We start from the raw sequence: 16,300 nt of genomic DNA, 5'->3' as shown, positions 1-16,300 counted from the left end.
TCCTGCTGTGTTTTACTTTTAAGTTGTGAGACACAGAACTTTCTCATGTCCCCTTGTGCTTTCCTGCCCTCATTATCAGTATCTTCCAAAAGAGGGCCTTGAATTCATTGTTGGTCTTTATTACTAGCCTGTGGCTACAAAGGGTGATTTGCTTTCTGCTTCCACTTGTGAAAGAACTAACATATTGTTTCATACGTGGCTGCTAGAAATGCCTAGATCAGGATTTCCACTTGGGGTCCATGGGATGCATGTGGTCTGTGAGCTGTTAATTTGTGACCCCTGGGCTTTCACCCATCTGTCACTTCCCTCACCTCTCTGCCTGCAGCAGCAGAGGGGGACTCTAAATTCCCCCTCCCTCTTCCAGGTTCTGCCTCCTGTCCCCGACCCTGGGAACTGGAGCTGTCCAGCATGGCACATCACACTGTGCTGGGGAAGGCTGTAGCACTGTGAGCTGAGGGTGGGTATTGAGGCACTCACATGTGTGGTGCAGCAGAGACCACAGACAGGGAATTGGGGCTGCCCATGCAGTGGATGCAGAAAAATGGGGGTGCTCACACATGCTGTGCAGTGGGGATGAGGGCCATGGCCAGGAATCAGAGTGGGGGCTGCCTGGACAGGGTGCAGTGGGCACTTGTGCAGTATATGGCCCGGGGGGACCATGGGTTGCTCTGGTGCAGTCGGTGTTATTCCATCCACCTAGAAGTTGAACAGCTCTGTCCTAAATAATACCTTCTAGCACTTCCTTACAAGGCAGTGTCTAGGAAAGTTGTTAGGTGCGGGGAGAAGAGCAGAATGACTGAGGGAGCAGCCAAAAGAAAAGAGATTTTGAAGGTATGTTGGAATTTGGCTTACAGACGGATTGATCCTTTTAAGTGAGATGCAAGATTAAATTGAAAATATAGGTTTTGAACCTTCAGTTAGGGAAGACTGTGAACCTAAAGTCATTGGTGTTATTTTTAGTAAACGTCTGTTGTTCAGTAGGATGTGCATGCCAGATATCCTTTCGACTATTGTCTGTACATCCAGAGCAGTGTTTAAATAACATTATACAATAGCTTATTTTTATTATAAGGTGTTTATAAATATTAACCAATACTAATCTAAATTCATCTGAATTTTGGATCAGATCCTAAGGCATATTTTTTGTAATAAAGTGGTAACAGCAGTTACAAATCATTTTATTCTTGTACTTTACATCTTTAGCATATATTTGGGTACTTTATAGTCTTATGCCATTCACTGTCACAAAATTAAATTAAAAACCTTCATTGTTCATGCACATTGCTTTGAACTTTTTTGAGAAATGCCCAACTATCCACATTCATTTTCTAATACGGTATAATTCTTTCATTGTGCCTATGCAAATATAATTTTGCATTAAACACCAAAAACACAAAACTTTAATGGATTGTCCTATTCAGTTTTTATCCATTGTTTTGAGTACTGAGCATAACATTAGCTAAGGAAAAGACTTACAGTATTAGCAATTACTCAGTGCGGTAGGGGCCCTAACTTTAGCTAACTTTTAACTATAAAACTTAATAGAGCATGCTGGAATTTTCTGGAAAATGACTTTAACTGTCCTCATTCCACTGAACCACTTTCTCCTTTCTGTATTCTGATAGGAAACCTGATGGAGTGAGACTAATTGTTCTCCTCTGATGGGAGGCAAGGACTGAATAGGGCTCAGGAGTCCAAATTAAATTTAGAATTATTTGGCAAGTATATAGAAGATGCATAACAAACTTGCTATTACAAAGGGAAAAGGACAAAAAGAAAAAGAAAAAAAAATTAAGCCATGTTAACTTCAACTATTTGGCTTCTGATGTTGAAGATAAGGCAAACAAACAAATCTCTGTAAGTTCCATTTTTGGAGAGAGAGAATAAAGTTACCACTAACCTTTTTGTGTTACTTTTTCACATGCGAGTTCTGTTGCACGTGGTCTCTTAGGACGTGTGTAGATGAAACGAGGGCCCTAAGTTGAAGCAGTGGGTTTTTAAAAACACCACTTCAATTTAGGGCCCTTTAACCCCCCATGTTGTGCACACCCCCAAGCTTCCCTGCCTCTCCAGCAGCAGGGAGGGGAGGGCAAGGTGCGAGTGGAGTGGTCCCTGAGCTGCAAGGGAGCTGGCAGCAGCGTGCTTCTCCCCACCCCCAGCCGGCACTCGGCCGCAGGCACCCAGGCCCCCTTGCAGCTCAGGCAGGCAGAAAGGCTCCAGGGAGGTGTGGGGGGAGGGGGGAAAGATCAGGCATGCCACAATTTTTTTTTCTTGGGCAGAGTCTGCCTTCCTGGCCTGCTGCCTGCAGGGCTTCCTGCAGAGCCCCTGAGCTGCACAGAACCTGGTGCTTCATTCCGCACCTGTAGGATAGCAAACTAAAACTGCTTTGAGGAGTTTTAGTTTGCTGCGCCCCAAGTCATTTAAGCTGCATTATGCTGCCAAATTTGCTACTGAGCAGTAATTCCAGCTGCTGTACACCACTGATGTGTGCAAATACCAACACCCTTAAAGCGGTGCAAAAGCATTTAACCCACTTTAAAGTGCCATGCACACATGCCCTCAACTACTATGACCTTGAGTAGGGAAACTATCCTTATTCAGGACAGCACTTAAGTGCATATTTGACACAAAGATTAAAAGATAAGCATATATGCTCTAGATGATGGTTTCTGTAACTGTATCATATGTGAAACTTTTCTAATAGATTCCCACTCTACTATAATTCTGATATATTTTTTAAAGGCAAAAACATCAAATGAAGTAGACTTCAGCTTGCTCAGCTTGTAGTAGCAACTGGTATTTAATATACATCTGTTCTCTAGTATGCCAATGAAATGTAATTTCATGTGCCAAACATCCATTCTGATAATAAACCTCTCTTTAATTAATCCTTGAACTTCCCAGGGATACAGCATTATCCTGTCCTGAGCAATGTAATATTGGCACAGATGCAAAAATGAACTGAATGGCAGAAATTTTTTTAAAGTTAATTAAGCAGACTACTTCCATGGTGTTTAGAAGTCTAAAGCTTCATTTTGCTCTGCCAGAATTGACCAATGCCAATAAAAAGAGCTGGTTACATAATGAAGAATGTTCTCTTGTATTTCATAATAGAACTCTTTGGCTTTTAGAAAAGCTTGATAAAGATGAGATGCTGTAATTTCTTTTGAAGTTTCACTGAGAGTGTTTTTTCATTTACTAGTGTTAGGGTACAAACACAGAGCATTTTTTTAGATGTCATGTAGTCAACCATATGCTAAGCCTACCCGAAAAGCCTTTGTAAAATCAAGTATAAAAAGGTCATACTGTTCTGCTTTGATTGGGTTCAATATGCAGGCATGCCAAAAGCAAGACAGTTTATAAAAAAATCAAATTTTTATCATTGAAGACATTAACACTCCCAGAGATGTTATTAGTTAGGTATAATTGTAAAGGTAACCACTGGTGTGAGTCCCTCTCCATTTTTCTTCTCCCTCAATTCCCACTGTAAATTGGTTTAGTAGATGGTTATAAGGGGTCAGTTCTTTATCAAGCCTTTGTGTCATTTGAAAGCAGTGAACCATGAAAGGATGCCGAAGGGCGATTGCTTTCACTTGGTGACTCAGGAATCTGTGGCTTTGATGACAACTTCAAGCAAATAGATCTGTTTTATTTTTTTTTTATTTGCTTTTGTAGACTCAAAACCCTTGCAAATATAGTCCCTCTTGATAAGCTTCTGTTGGGCCAAGGTAACAAGGAATATTTTGGTCATAGCTGAAAAGCGAAGACCTATTTTTTCCCTTCCTTAGTCACCCTAATATACTGGTCAGAATACTACCACATAACATATTCATAGAATCATAGAAAATTAAGATTACAAGGGACGTCAGAAGGTCATCTAATCCAACCCCCTGCTCAAAGCAGGACCATTCCGAACTAGATCATCCCAGGCAAGACTTTGTCTAGCCAGGTCTTAAAAACATCCAAGGATGGAGGGTCCACAACCTCTCTGGGTAACCTGTTCCAGTGTTTTACTACCCTCCTAGTGATAAAAATTCTTCCTAATATCTAACCTAAACTTCCCTTGCTGTAAGTTGAAACCATTGCTCTTTGTTCTATCTTCTGCCACCAGTGAGAACAGTCTAGCTCCATCCTCCTTTGAACCCCACCCCCATCAGGTAGTGGAGGGTAGCTATTAAATCTCCTCTGTCTTCTCTTCTTTCAACTAAATAAACCCAATTCCCTCAGGCTCTCCTCAGAAGTCAAGTGCCTCCAGTCCCCTCACCATTTTTGTTGCCCTCCACTGGACTCTCTCCAATTCGTCCACATCCTTTCTGGAGTGGGGTGCCCAAAACTGAACACAGTACACTAGATATGGCCTCACCACTGCTGAATAGAGCGGAATAATTACTTCCCTCGATTGGCTGACATTGCTTCTACTAATGTAGCCCGGCATGCTGTTAGTCTTTTTGGCAACAAGGGCACACTGTTGGCTCATAGTCCACTTATTGTCCACTGTAACCCCTAGGTCCTTTTACACAGAACTGCTGCCCAGCCAGTCAACCCCTAGCCTGTACTGATGCATGGGATTATTCTGTCCTAACTGTAGAACGTTATACTTGTCCTTGTTGAACCTCATGGAGATTCCTTTTGGCCCAATCCTCCAATTTGTCTAGGTTACTAAGAACCCTAGCCCTACCCTCCAGCATATCTAGTATTCCCCCCAGTTTGGTATTATCTGCAAACTTGCTGAGGGTGTACTCTATGCCATCTTCCAGGTGGCTGATGAAGATCTTGAACAAAACCAGACCCAGAACAGATCCCTGGGGCACTTCACTTGGTACCAGCTGCCAACTAGACATCAAGCCATTGATTACTACTCTCTGAGCCCGATGCTCCAGCCAGTTTTCTATCCACCTTACAGTCCATTCATCCAGCCTGTACTTTCTTAGCTTGCCTGCAAGAAAGTTGTGGGAGACTGTATCAAAGCCTTGCTAAAATCAAGGTACACCACATCCACTGGTCTCCCCGCATCCACAGAGCCAGTCATCTCATAATAGAAGGCAATCAGGTTGGTCAGGCATGACTTGCGCTTGGTGAATCCATGCCAACTATTCCTCATCACCTTTTCCTCCAAGTGCTTAGAAATGGATTCCTTGAGGATTTGCTCCATGATTTTTCCAGGGACTGAGGTAAGGCTGACTGGTCTATAGTTCCCTGGATCCTCCTTTTTCCCTTACTTAAATATGTGCACTATATTTGCCTTTTTCCAATCATCAGAGACCTTATCCCATCACCATGAATGTTTAAAGATGATGGCCAGTGGCTCTGCAATCACATCATCCAGTTCCCTCAGCACCCCCCAGGGACATCCCATCCAGCCACATAGACTTGTAAAAGTCCAGCTTTTCTAAATAGTCCCTAACCTGTTCTTTCACCACTGTTCGCTGCTCACCTCCATCTCACACTTTGCTGCCAGGTGCAGTACTCTGGGAGCCAACCTTGCCTGTGAAAACAGAGTTGAAAAAGGCATGAAGTACTTCAGCATTTTCTGCATCCTCTGTCACTAGCTTGCCTCCCCCATTCAGTAAGGGACCTATACTTTCCCTGATCTTCCTCTTGTTACCAACATACTTGTAGAAACCCTTCTTTTTTCCCCTTCACATCCCTTGCTAGCTGCAACTCCAGTTGTGCTTTGGCCTTCCTGACTTCATCCCTGCGTGCCCGAGCAATACTCTTATGCTCCTCCCTAGTTGCTTATCCAGGTTTCCACTTATAAGATTCCTTTTTGTGATTTGGTTTACTGAAGAGTTCCCTGATAAGCCACGCTCATTTTCTGCCATGCTTGCACATCAGGATGGTTTGTTCCTGCACTCAGTAAGACTTCTTTAAAGTACAACCAGCTCTCCTGGACTTCTCTCCTCCTCAGACTGGCTTCCCAGGGTAATCCTGGCCATGAGTTTCCTGAGCAAGTCAAAGTCCAGGGTCCTTACTCTGCTGCTCTTGATCCTGAGGAAAGGAAGGATGCTGAACTCAATCTCATACCTTGGGCAGCAGCAACCATGACATCATACACTTCTACATTCCCCACCAAGTCTTCCCTGTTTGTGAGAAGCAGGTCAAGAAGAGCACTGTCCCTAGTTGACCATTCCAGCACTTGAATCAGGAAGTTGCCCCCAATACTCTCCAAAAACATCCTGGATTGCCTGCGCACTGCTGTTTTGCTCTCCCAGCAGATGTCAGGGTGATTGAAGTCCCCCATGAGAACCAAATCCTGTAATTGGGAAACTTCCACTAGCTGTTTGAAGAAGGCTTCATCTACCTTATCCTCCTGGTATGGTGGTCGCCCACCATGAAATCACACTTGTTGCTCTCTCCTCTGACCCTAACCCAGAGACTTTTGACAGACCTATCTCCAGTTTTACACTGGAGCTCTAAGCAAACATATGGCCCTTTTACATGAAATGCAACTCCTCCTCCTCTTCTCCCCTGCCTGACTCCTTCTACCACTGCTGTCTCCAGCTAAGCCTGTCTTTCTATCCAGCCTTCCCCTGCAGCTGGGGGCTGAAGCCCATAGACTGGCAGGGGATAGCAGGGAAAATGGGCATGGGTTTGGAGGTGGGGAGACCCAGAAACTCTTATGCCCTGCTCCAGCTGAAAGCTGCACAGCATGGATATATAGGCAGCCAGGCTTGGCCAGGGACAGCAGCAGCCACAGGGCCTGCTCCCCAATCCCAAGTGTTTCCCCCTGATGCAGAGGCTCCAACTGTGCCGCCTCCCCATCCCATGGTCAGAGGGGTAGTATGCCACACTCCCTTTTACTAAATCCTGTTACCATGTCTAGCTCAGCAGCTTTGGAAGTATGATGGTAAGGTCCTTGTTTCTTGGGATTCAAAGACCAGCTAGCCAAATCAGCACAAGTCTGACTCGATGCATATACATCTTTGAGATGACATTTCAAGACTAATAAGATCTAGTTTATTCATGCAGATGTCTTTATTTCTGAAGTGTTGCTAAGTTAGACACATGGAAGTAATGAAGCTGTTTGTAACAGGGAGCCTATTGACCCTGTTATGAAGAAAAGCGAGGAAAAACTTACTGAGGAACGGGGACACTGACTATAGGTGATGACATTACCAAACAGTGTCTCCCAGCCAGAGATCTTAACAGCTGAGAAGAACTTATATTACTAACTGGAAAAGAACCAGGGAAATGCCTTAAAAAGGATGTTTCCTCCAATAACAACCCCCAGAAGGGGACTGAGAAGCAGAGATCAACCCAGTGGGTTGAGGCAATTTATGCAGAGGAACAGGAACTTTGCAATAAGCAACTGATATCCCATGCATCACGGAGGTACTTACCTGAATTGTGCAGAAAAGTTGAGACTCTTCTAAGGAACAGGAGGGGAGCACGGATCACTGAACCACTAGTAGTGGAATCTAGAGATAAAGAAAAGGAATTAACTGGTAAGGTGAGCTCAGCTGAGAGCTACACACCAGACTTAAAGACTATAAAGGACTTTGCTGACATGGTGCTCTGATGTGATCACGTTGTGCTTGTATGGAGTGATAAGTATTAATTCACTTTGTAAAGATCAATTATAAGACATGAAATCATCTTTCACTTGTTTGTTTATTCTCCCATCAAAGGCATAGCAGGAGAGTGAACAGTGAAGATTATTGCCAGAATTTATTCACTATAACATTGTGTATAGTTTAGAAGCAAGCAGCAGGATTTTATGTCTAATGAATGAATTCAACCATACATCCCAGCCACTGTATGCTAAGATCAAGTCTGATCTTTAGATGACTAAGATGTGGATAATCGAGATTTGATTGACTTCCTTCGTGTTGAGGAGAAATGAAATAGCATAATGTTTCAGGCCTAACTACTTTACACTTTGTACTTGTCTCGGTTGTTGCCTATATAAATGCTGTTTTATTTTTTCATCCCTTGATCTCTCTACCAGAATACCTGTGGTTTTTTAAAACCCATCTTTTCCTCAGTAGATAGTCCCACACTCTCTCCATTTTTTTTCTCTGGTTTTTTTGGAGGTTTACAGAGTTGGAGATCTGTCCCTTTGTCAGGGCTCAGGTATATGCTGTAGAATTCTCTTGAGCAAATGTGTGTATATCTTCCAGTTTCAGGATTATGTATGAACAAGCCCAACACTCTGTCTGAGATTGGATGCCAAGAGGATGGTCTGTCCTAGGCTCATGGTGCACTAAATCTCCATCTGCAGAGCTATATCCAAAGGGAACTGCTGCTGGATCATCCAAGTTAGTTTTTGAGAGATCAAAGCTTAGCATGAGAGGCATTTTTATTCTTTTGGTTTTTTTGTTTTGTTTTATAGGTGTACCTAAATGTTGGCATGCCTTCTTTTGTATGGGCTGTTGGGAATCCTTTCTTCTTCTGGATGGGGTGGTCACCCTAATGTGTTTGTATCATGAGATTTGGATCAGGGAATAATAGACTTTCAGTTACAAAGATGGTGTATTAGCATTCCTGAGGAAGATTCTGCCTCCAAGCATAGGCAGTGGAAGGCTGGGGCTAACAGGGCTAAGCTGCCCCCCAAAATGCACTGGCAACAGCAGCTCTAGTGCCATGCCCAGTGCCCCCACTCGTCCACTGCTGTACGCACAGCACCAGTGCATGACAGCCCCAGAATGGCCCTGGAGGAAGGAAGGGTGGGGTCAGGTGGGTGCTAATATTTTCTAATACTGCTTACGCCTCTAAGTAATTCATTTTGTTTCAACCTTACCAAAGTGATAACTTGGTAACAGAGGTGCCAAGGAGCTTGGATTTCTTATGGGTTTTGGGGTTCTTTGTATCTAGGCTATTTTTTATTCCCCATAGTCTGAGGAACCTGCCTTCCCAGATAAATGCATCCTCTTAAGCTTTTAGCAATTGGTTGCCAAAAAGCATTTTTTAAAGTGGTTAAGTACATGATTATAATCTTCTTAATTGGAATCCTTTCACAGTATGTTTCTGTTCTCAACTCCCCATCATCTTTCTTCTGTTTTTGTCCTCTGGCTCTCCCTTTTCCTCTCCTCTCATCTTAATCCCTTTTCTTGGGCAGCTTCCAGATTACTTCTTTACTTCTCAGTTCCTATCTTGGGATGTGTCTACACTGTTACTTAGGCCCACTCCCAAGTCTGCTTTCTAACTCTAACCCACCCTACCTTGGCAGCAGTCCTAGCTCAGCAAACATTCCTGAGCACCAAGGCCTGAGGCCAAGTTCCACCCTACTCCCTTCTCAGCTGGCCCTCCCACACTGTATGGTCAAAATTCACCTGAGCTAAAGGAAAAAAAATGTTACAGGGTGGCCTGTCCCTTTAAGGAAGAACAGTCTGCCCAGTTTAGAAATACCTGTGGAGGTATTTGGCTAGGTAGGGAGTGTACCACTAAGATCTTTGTAAAGCTCTTCACAAATAAGCAGGGGTGGAAGAAGCAAGCTGTAAGCAGAATCCCCTGGAAGAGCTAGGCTGCTGTAGTGGGGCCAGAGCCAATGGGCTTCCCTCGTAGTGCCCATGGAGAAGGCAGAAGGGGTTTTGTTTTCTTTGTTTATTGGTTAGCTTGTTTTTTCCTTAAAGACTGGGTTTTGTTTGGAAGGACTGGCTGACGGTCTCTTCAGGAAGCAAAACACCTGTAGAAGCCAGCAGACCAGGCTGCTCATTTCCAATGCTGTTAGTTTCATGCCTTCCTTCTGATGGACTATTGCATCAGAAACACTTATGAGCAGAGTAAGTACTGGTGAGCATGCCTGCATAGTTGTTTAAGTTGCAGAAGTTAGTCCCAAATAGCGGACTATTGCTGGGCAAGATAAGTTTATGCGTCTGAGGGAAGTTTTTCATATGAAGCTGCATGCACATGTAGCAACATCCAGCCCTGGGGCAAGTCATGTTGTCCCCCAGTGGCCTTTCATCACTTTTGTTCAAACTTCAGACTTTCTGACTTTGGTTCCTTTCCTTTGGCTGTCACCTTTAGTCCTGGCCCATTCATCCTAGCTTTGACTCTACCAGCCTCAGCTCCATTCCAGCCTTACCCCCTTGTACCCCAACCCCTAGTAATAAAAACCACAACCATCATCAGATGACCTGAGTGCCTTTCTCCATGCTCTCCCCAGCTCCTACCCTGTCTGATTTATCTCAGCTCTGACCCTCCTGAGCCTACTCACAGTTACAGCTGTGTCTCAGTTTTGTGCTAGCAGCTCCTTCACCTAGCACAGCTTGGGCCAGATTGCCCACTGCAGCTCAGGAGCTGAGTTTATATCTTCCAGGGCTCCACCCCTGTTAATGAGGTAATCCTCTGACTAGCTACAGGTGTCCTACACAGTTTAATGAGCAGCCTGCCCTCATCTGCTGCAGTTCCTACTATTGTAGCACCTACTATCAGTCCTAAAGACTCTATCACTTGGCTTGCCCTGGCTGCTCCTGCAGGTATCCTACCCAGCTGCCTACTGGATTCTCCTACCCAGCTTCCCCTGGATTATCCTGCAGGTATCCTACCCAGCTGCCTACTCCTGCTTGCAGACTTATTATCTAAACAGCAGGGATTAAGGTACCTTGCTACATCAAGATTAGGTATATAGAGAGATTACAGATATAATCTAGAGTTGATAGCACTGCCAAGCAATCAAAGCTGTTTGACATTTCCCATGATAAATCCTTGTATTCACTTGCTTTTAAACATTTGCTCTACAATTTTGGATGCTGGGTATCATCAGGCTAAATGTATTTGCAAAATGTCAGCTACAATAGTTCAGCTATTTGCAAGAAGGAGGCTGGAGAAAAATGTTTTGCTCATGTTAAAAAAATTAAAACCCTTCTGGTGCATTAAGAAGTTTATTACTTTGAGCAGGGAAAAAAGATGTATCTGTGATAAAGACCTCTTCTTGTTTCTCTAAAAAATCCATCAAAACTTAACCAAACACTAAGGTTTGGAAAATTTCATTGTTGGCATATGCTCAGTAGAGACTTCCTAGACCTTTGTGCTGAATTCTATTTAAAAAAAAAAAATTGATCTGTACAGAGCACAGTCCAGGCCAGAGCTAAGCAAAGCTTTCCCCATTACTGTGGGTCATGCTAATGCTGAGTACATGAACTGAAAGCATCCCTGTCCTGTTCTCTTAATGATCCTCAGTGTGAAGGATGCTGCTGCCTGATTTAAGGAGAGAAGTTTTAGACTGGAGGTGGGGGAACTGACTGGAGCAAGGAGCCAATGATCGATTTAATGCTTTACATCATAAAAAACTGGTTTACCTCACTGTGTGAGCCATCATCAGCATACTGGAGCTTGATGATTGAGCTTGGGGTGGTCTTGGTTTTAGCTCCGAGTTGGCTGAGATTTAACAGTTTACCATCTATTCAATAGTTTAACTCCACTCTGGATACGTCTACATGTGACTCTACATCACCGTAACAATGCATTACGCTGATGTAGCATCAGCGGGCACAAACCATGATGCCACAGCTATGTCACCGTAGCAACATGTTCCCCCAGTATAGCATGTTGCTATGGCGATGTTGCAGCTAAAAATAACCGTGCGCTGTCTTTTGGAAGTACTAAATGATGGTGCAGGAACAGTGGCATCGTAGAAGTATGTGTAGATGCATCCTCTGACTAGGAAGCTTGTTGGTGGTCAGATGTAGCAATATCTGATGTAAGGAATATTGAGAAGAGTGTTGGAGTGATGACACAGCCTTGCTTACCTCCAGTCTTAGCCTCAAAGGGATCTGTGATAGACCCATTATTGAGACCCACCGCTTGCATACCGTTATGAAGCAGGCAAGAATAGTGATGAATTTTGGTGGCCATCTGTACTTCAGAAGGATCCTCCACAGTGCTTCTCAGTTTATAGAATTGAAGGCTTTTGTAGTCTGTGCTCACTCAGAAGGAGACCTTCAGGAAACTGTTGACATCTTTACTGAGGTATACAAGAAAATGGGACTGATGCCAAATATTCAGAAGACTAGGATCCTCCATCAACAAACGCCTAATTAGTAGTCTCCAGCTCTAGTAATTCAGATTCATGGTGAGACTCTAGATAATGTTGAGTAGTTCCCATACATTGGAAGCTATCTGTTGCAAAGGCTGACATTGACGAATAAATCCAACATTGCCTCAAATGTGCAAGTGCAGCCTCTGACACCTGAGGAAATAGGTGTTTGAGGATTGTGATATCAGATTTGAAACCAAGCACATGGTTTATCAAGCAGTTGTAATCCCTACCTTACTGTATGCAGCTAAGACAGACAATATACAGGAGACACCTTCAAGTTGCTGAAGAAGTACCATCAATACTGCCTGTGGAAGATCCTTTGAATTCAGTGGGAAAACATGTGCACCAATGCTAGTGTCCTCTTGCAAGCAAACATCATGAGAATCAAGGTGATGATCATCCGACACCAACTTCGCTGGGCTGCCCATGTCATCTGGATATCTGACTCCAGAAGCAAGTTTTATTCTCTCACCTCAGTTAAGGCATATGCTAAAGAGGAGGGCAGAGAAAGTGCTTCAAGGACATCCTCAAGGCCAACTTGAGAAAATGCAACATCAATATCAACTTGTGAGACACTGTCTGCCAGGACTGCCCCAAATGGAAGAAGAGTTTGCTGCAAGGGTCTCGGTACTTTGAAACCTTACGATGACAACAGGAGATGGAAAAACAGGAGAGGCAGAAACAGCATGTCACAGACCAAACCAAGAACCCAGAGCCACCCACCCCGCACTGAAACATGCACCTGAGATGCAACAGTCTCTCTTGACCCTGAATTGGCCTTATTAGCCATCTTTGGACCCACTCATAAGATAACCATAGAAGACAGTCATCCTTGCCTGGGAGGGATTGCTAATAAATGAATGATGAATGCGATTCATGTCCATGCAAGATTCAGTAGTGCTAGTTTCCACCACACTATTTAGCAATTTTGATGGATCTTTGAATATAATATAAATTACATAATTTACAAATCAATCCTCATTGCAGCCCTCAAAAATGTATTGTCTACTTAAAGCAGCAGTTACTTTGTTAGTCTGCCTTCTAATAGGAGATTAAATGCTATGGCATACAGTGAATGCAGAACAGATGTGAAAAGAGAACACAATAAGAACACACAAGTAAAAACATGTAACTCTTTGTGATTGTATATTTAACATTTAAACTGGATCTTCACCCACAATGATAGTGGGGCTAGAGGATCTGAGATAGCTCTTAAGCTTCCCATTGTCGTCCTCTGTCTGAAAGAGACTGGCTTCCAATTGCATAGCTTTCTGTTGGGATTTTCTATGTATGCGCTCTTATTTTCTTCAACATACTAGCTATGGGTAGAGTTTTAAGCTTTTCAAGGATAATTGCACGTAAGGTCAGACCTATTTAAAAATAAACCAGTGTGGCAGGCATGGAGCCACAAGAGAAGATTTACCCTGAGTGAATGAGGAGTGGAGCGGTGGGATGCTACACCAAGCCAGGAGTGCAACAAAAATGAAACCATGGCAGGAAAAAATGCCACACTAAGAGAAAAGAAAAAAAAGGAAGGATGAAGCCAAGAGGAGCTGGGACTGGCTCTTGTGCCGGCATGGGCATGCTTTATGGCGGCATGCTGGTGCCGATTCACTGGCCAGCCCCTTGTAGCCAGGATAAAAGGCCCAGCTAATGAGCAGCTGGGGGGACTGGAAGTGGGTTCTGGAGTAGAACAGAGCCCTATTGGAGGGAAGTGGTGGCTGCCCCAGGAAGGGGCCTTCAAAGATAAGCTGAGCTGTATAAGACTAAGTGATTTACCTGAAGCAACACCATGGGCCCTGAATATCTCCAGTCAAAATTGGACCCAGCAGAAACCTGAAGAAAAAAGGAGAGATGGGCATCTGAACCACGGCAAGTACAGATCCAAGAGAGGGAGAGAGACACTGGGGAGCAAGGTAACCCATGGTCAGGAAGGAGCTTGGGCTGGACCGAGTATGGCCTAAGAAACCCTGGACAAGACAATGTCTGAATCCGACCAGCATAAATTCAAAGAGCCAGACCATCACAGCCTGTACCGGACCAGACCTAGCAAATGGGAAATAACACCTTTGGTTGGCATTAGGCAGGGTGTAGTGGAGACAGAGCCCCAAGCAGGAAGATGGATGGGAAGATTGAAGGAAGGCACCAGGACAGGTGGGACATACCATTCAAAATACTTTATTCCACCAAGACATGGCAGGTGAGAACCCCTGGAGGGTTCCTTCTGGAATCTAATCCAGTAACAAGCTGTCTTTTCCTCAAGTGATGGTGAAACCAGAAAAACCCATACGAACAAGGTGCACTGGTGAACAGCATGGGAGGTTACACCAGAAACACAGAGGTTAAGTATCTGTCCCCTTATCAGTATTCTGTTAGCCCGTCCACTAAGCCTACAGTTCAGAAATGTTGACTAGTAGTAATTTGAACACAACAGAATTATGTCAGGTATTTCCAAGCAGACACTTCATAAATGTTGTATTCATAAACATCATTAATTTGGGATAATATTGTATAATTAGTGTATATGCCTTGGGCATTACATAGAGGTCTGATCTACTGAGAGTATTTTTGTGAGTGATGTAAAATTTGGCTTTTTACAGGATGTTCCTGGCACCCTTGTTGCTCAGAATTTCTGTATGAGCTGTGACTGATGCTGCAGTGTTGCCTGTAGCCACTAGAGGCTGCTCCTGGACTGCTGAGATTCACGTTTCAGACAACAGAACTGGCTGCCACAAAGAGAAGCGGCTGTGCTGCTTGCTGTGTTCAGCTAACTAGGGTTATGTCAATCTAAATGCCCATCTGTGCAGACGTTGGGCAGGGAGTCACAGAGCAAAAAGAGGATCAGAGCAGTAGGGAATCAGCAGCAGAGGTTGGTGATTGGTAACCTGCAGCAGGATGGGTCACAGGTGTCCAACCCGTTGATCTAAAAGGTTGCCAACCCCTGACCTAGATTAAGAAAAGTGATTTTAGTCTGAAAGAATGAAGTTTATAATGTTACAATATGAGATCTGATAGTAGTTTCTGATCTCTCTCCATTTTGCATGGATTTATGTGGCCCCTTTTTACACTTTTTTCTCATAAGCTTCATTTTGTTGCATAGGCTTCTAAACTGTCCTAGAATTAAAATAAAAAGAACTCCAGCTCTTACTGCAAGAAAATGATCAGGCATTTTGGATTTCCTCCAGGATTCCTATCTTCAGCAGTGGTTCTGTCAAGATTTGATTTTTTGGGGCCAGAGAGCTTCCATGTAAATGTCTTTACTGATTTCATAAACATCAAAGATGGATGCCAAGCTTTTGTCTAATTTATCTTCTCCTATAGAGATTTCCCATTCTGGCTGAGCACCTTAAAGCAAGATTGTAACCTTGTCAGCTATATAGTTTATTATTTATTTCCTTAATACCGGATAATTCTGCTTAAAAACATGATGGTCAGGAGGCAAGACTTGCCTAAATCATTAGAAACAACAAGTTATGCTTGCTGTAAGCTGGGAGAAGTAGAACTATGAACCAGTGATTGAAAGCTGCACTGACAGAAATGGTCTTCCTGTTGAGACAAGATGGTCTTCCCATTGAGACATTAGTTCTTTTTTTTCTGTTTCCACCACAGGTTTCCTGAGGAACTTTGAGCAAATCACTTAACTTCTCTGTGTGACAGTACCCACATGTAAAATGGAAATAAAAATACTTTCCAGTCTTCCAGAGCTGTTTTGAAGATAAATTCATTAATTTAGGTGAAGTTTTTAGATGCTATGGTGATGGGGGCCTATCATTGCATAAAAATAAACTGTTAATCTGTTTTAAGAGGGATCTTGCATTACTTGTGCAATGACCTCTGATTGAAATTTCACAACTGCAAGTTTTTAAAGCATGGGACCAGAAGCATAGGTGAAGGGAGAAAAAATTATTTGGGGGGGGGGGGCTGAGGGCACGGGCATGTACCCTCCCCCACCCCAACAGGTAAGTCTGTGGGAGAAGGTGCAAGGGGAGGGAGTGGGGGTGGGGCTAGGGCAGGCCCTGTAAAGCTGAGGCAGGTGCGGGATGAAGCTGTGAGTGGCTCATCCAGGGGGGCACCTGGTGCAGAGAGAGGGGGTGGCAGCTTCCACTGCTCCCTGCACCTTGGGAGGGCACGAGGGGGGGCACATGCCCTGGATCTGTGTGTGTGGGATTGGGCAGGCTGCAGCTGTGGGCTGGGGCTGAGGCTGTGCCAGGCTGTTCCCGGCAGGGGAGTTAGGCTGCACTGTGGTCAGGGCGGGCAGCAGTGACACTGGGAGAAGGGATTGGGGGGATACAGTGATTTTTTGGGTGGCTGCAGCCTCCC

The sequence above is a fragment of the Alligator sinensis genome, unplaced genomic scaffold (assembly GCF_000455745.1).
Source record: "Alligator sinensis unplaced genomic scaffold, ASM45574v1 scaffold262_1, whole genome shotgun sequence".
NCBI lineage: Eukaryota > Metazoa > Chordata > Crocodylia > Alligatoridae > Alligator > Alligator sinensis.
Note: the sequence above shows the minus strand (reverse complement) of the source record.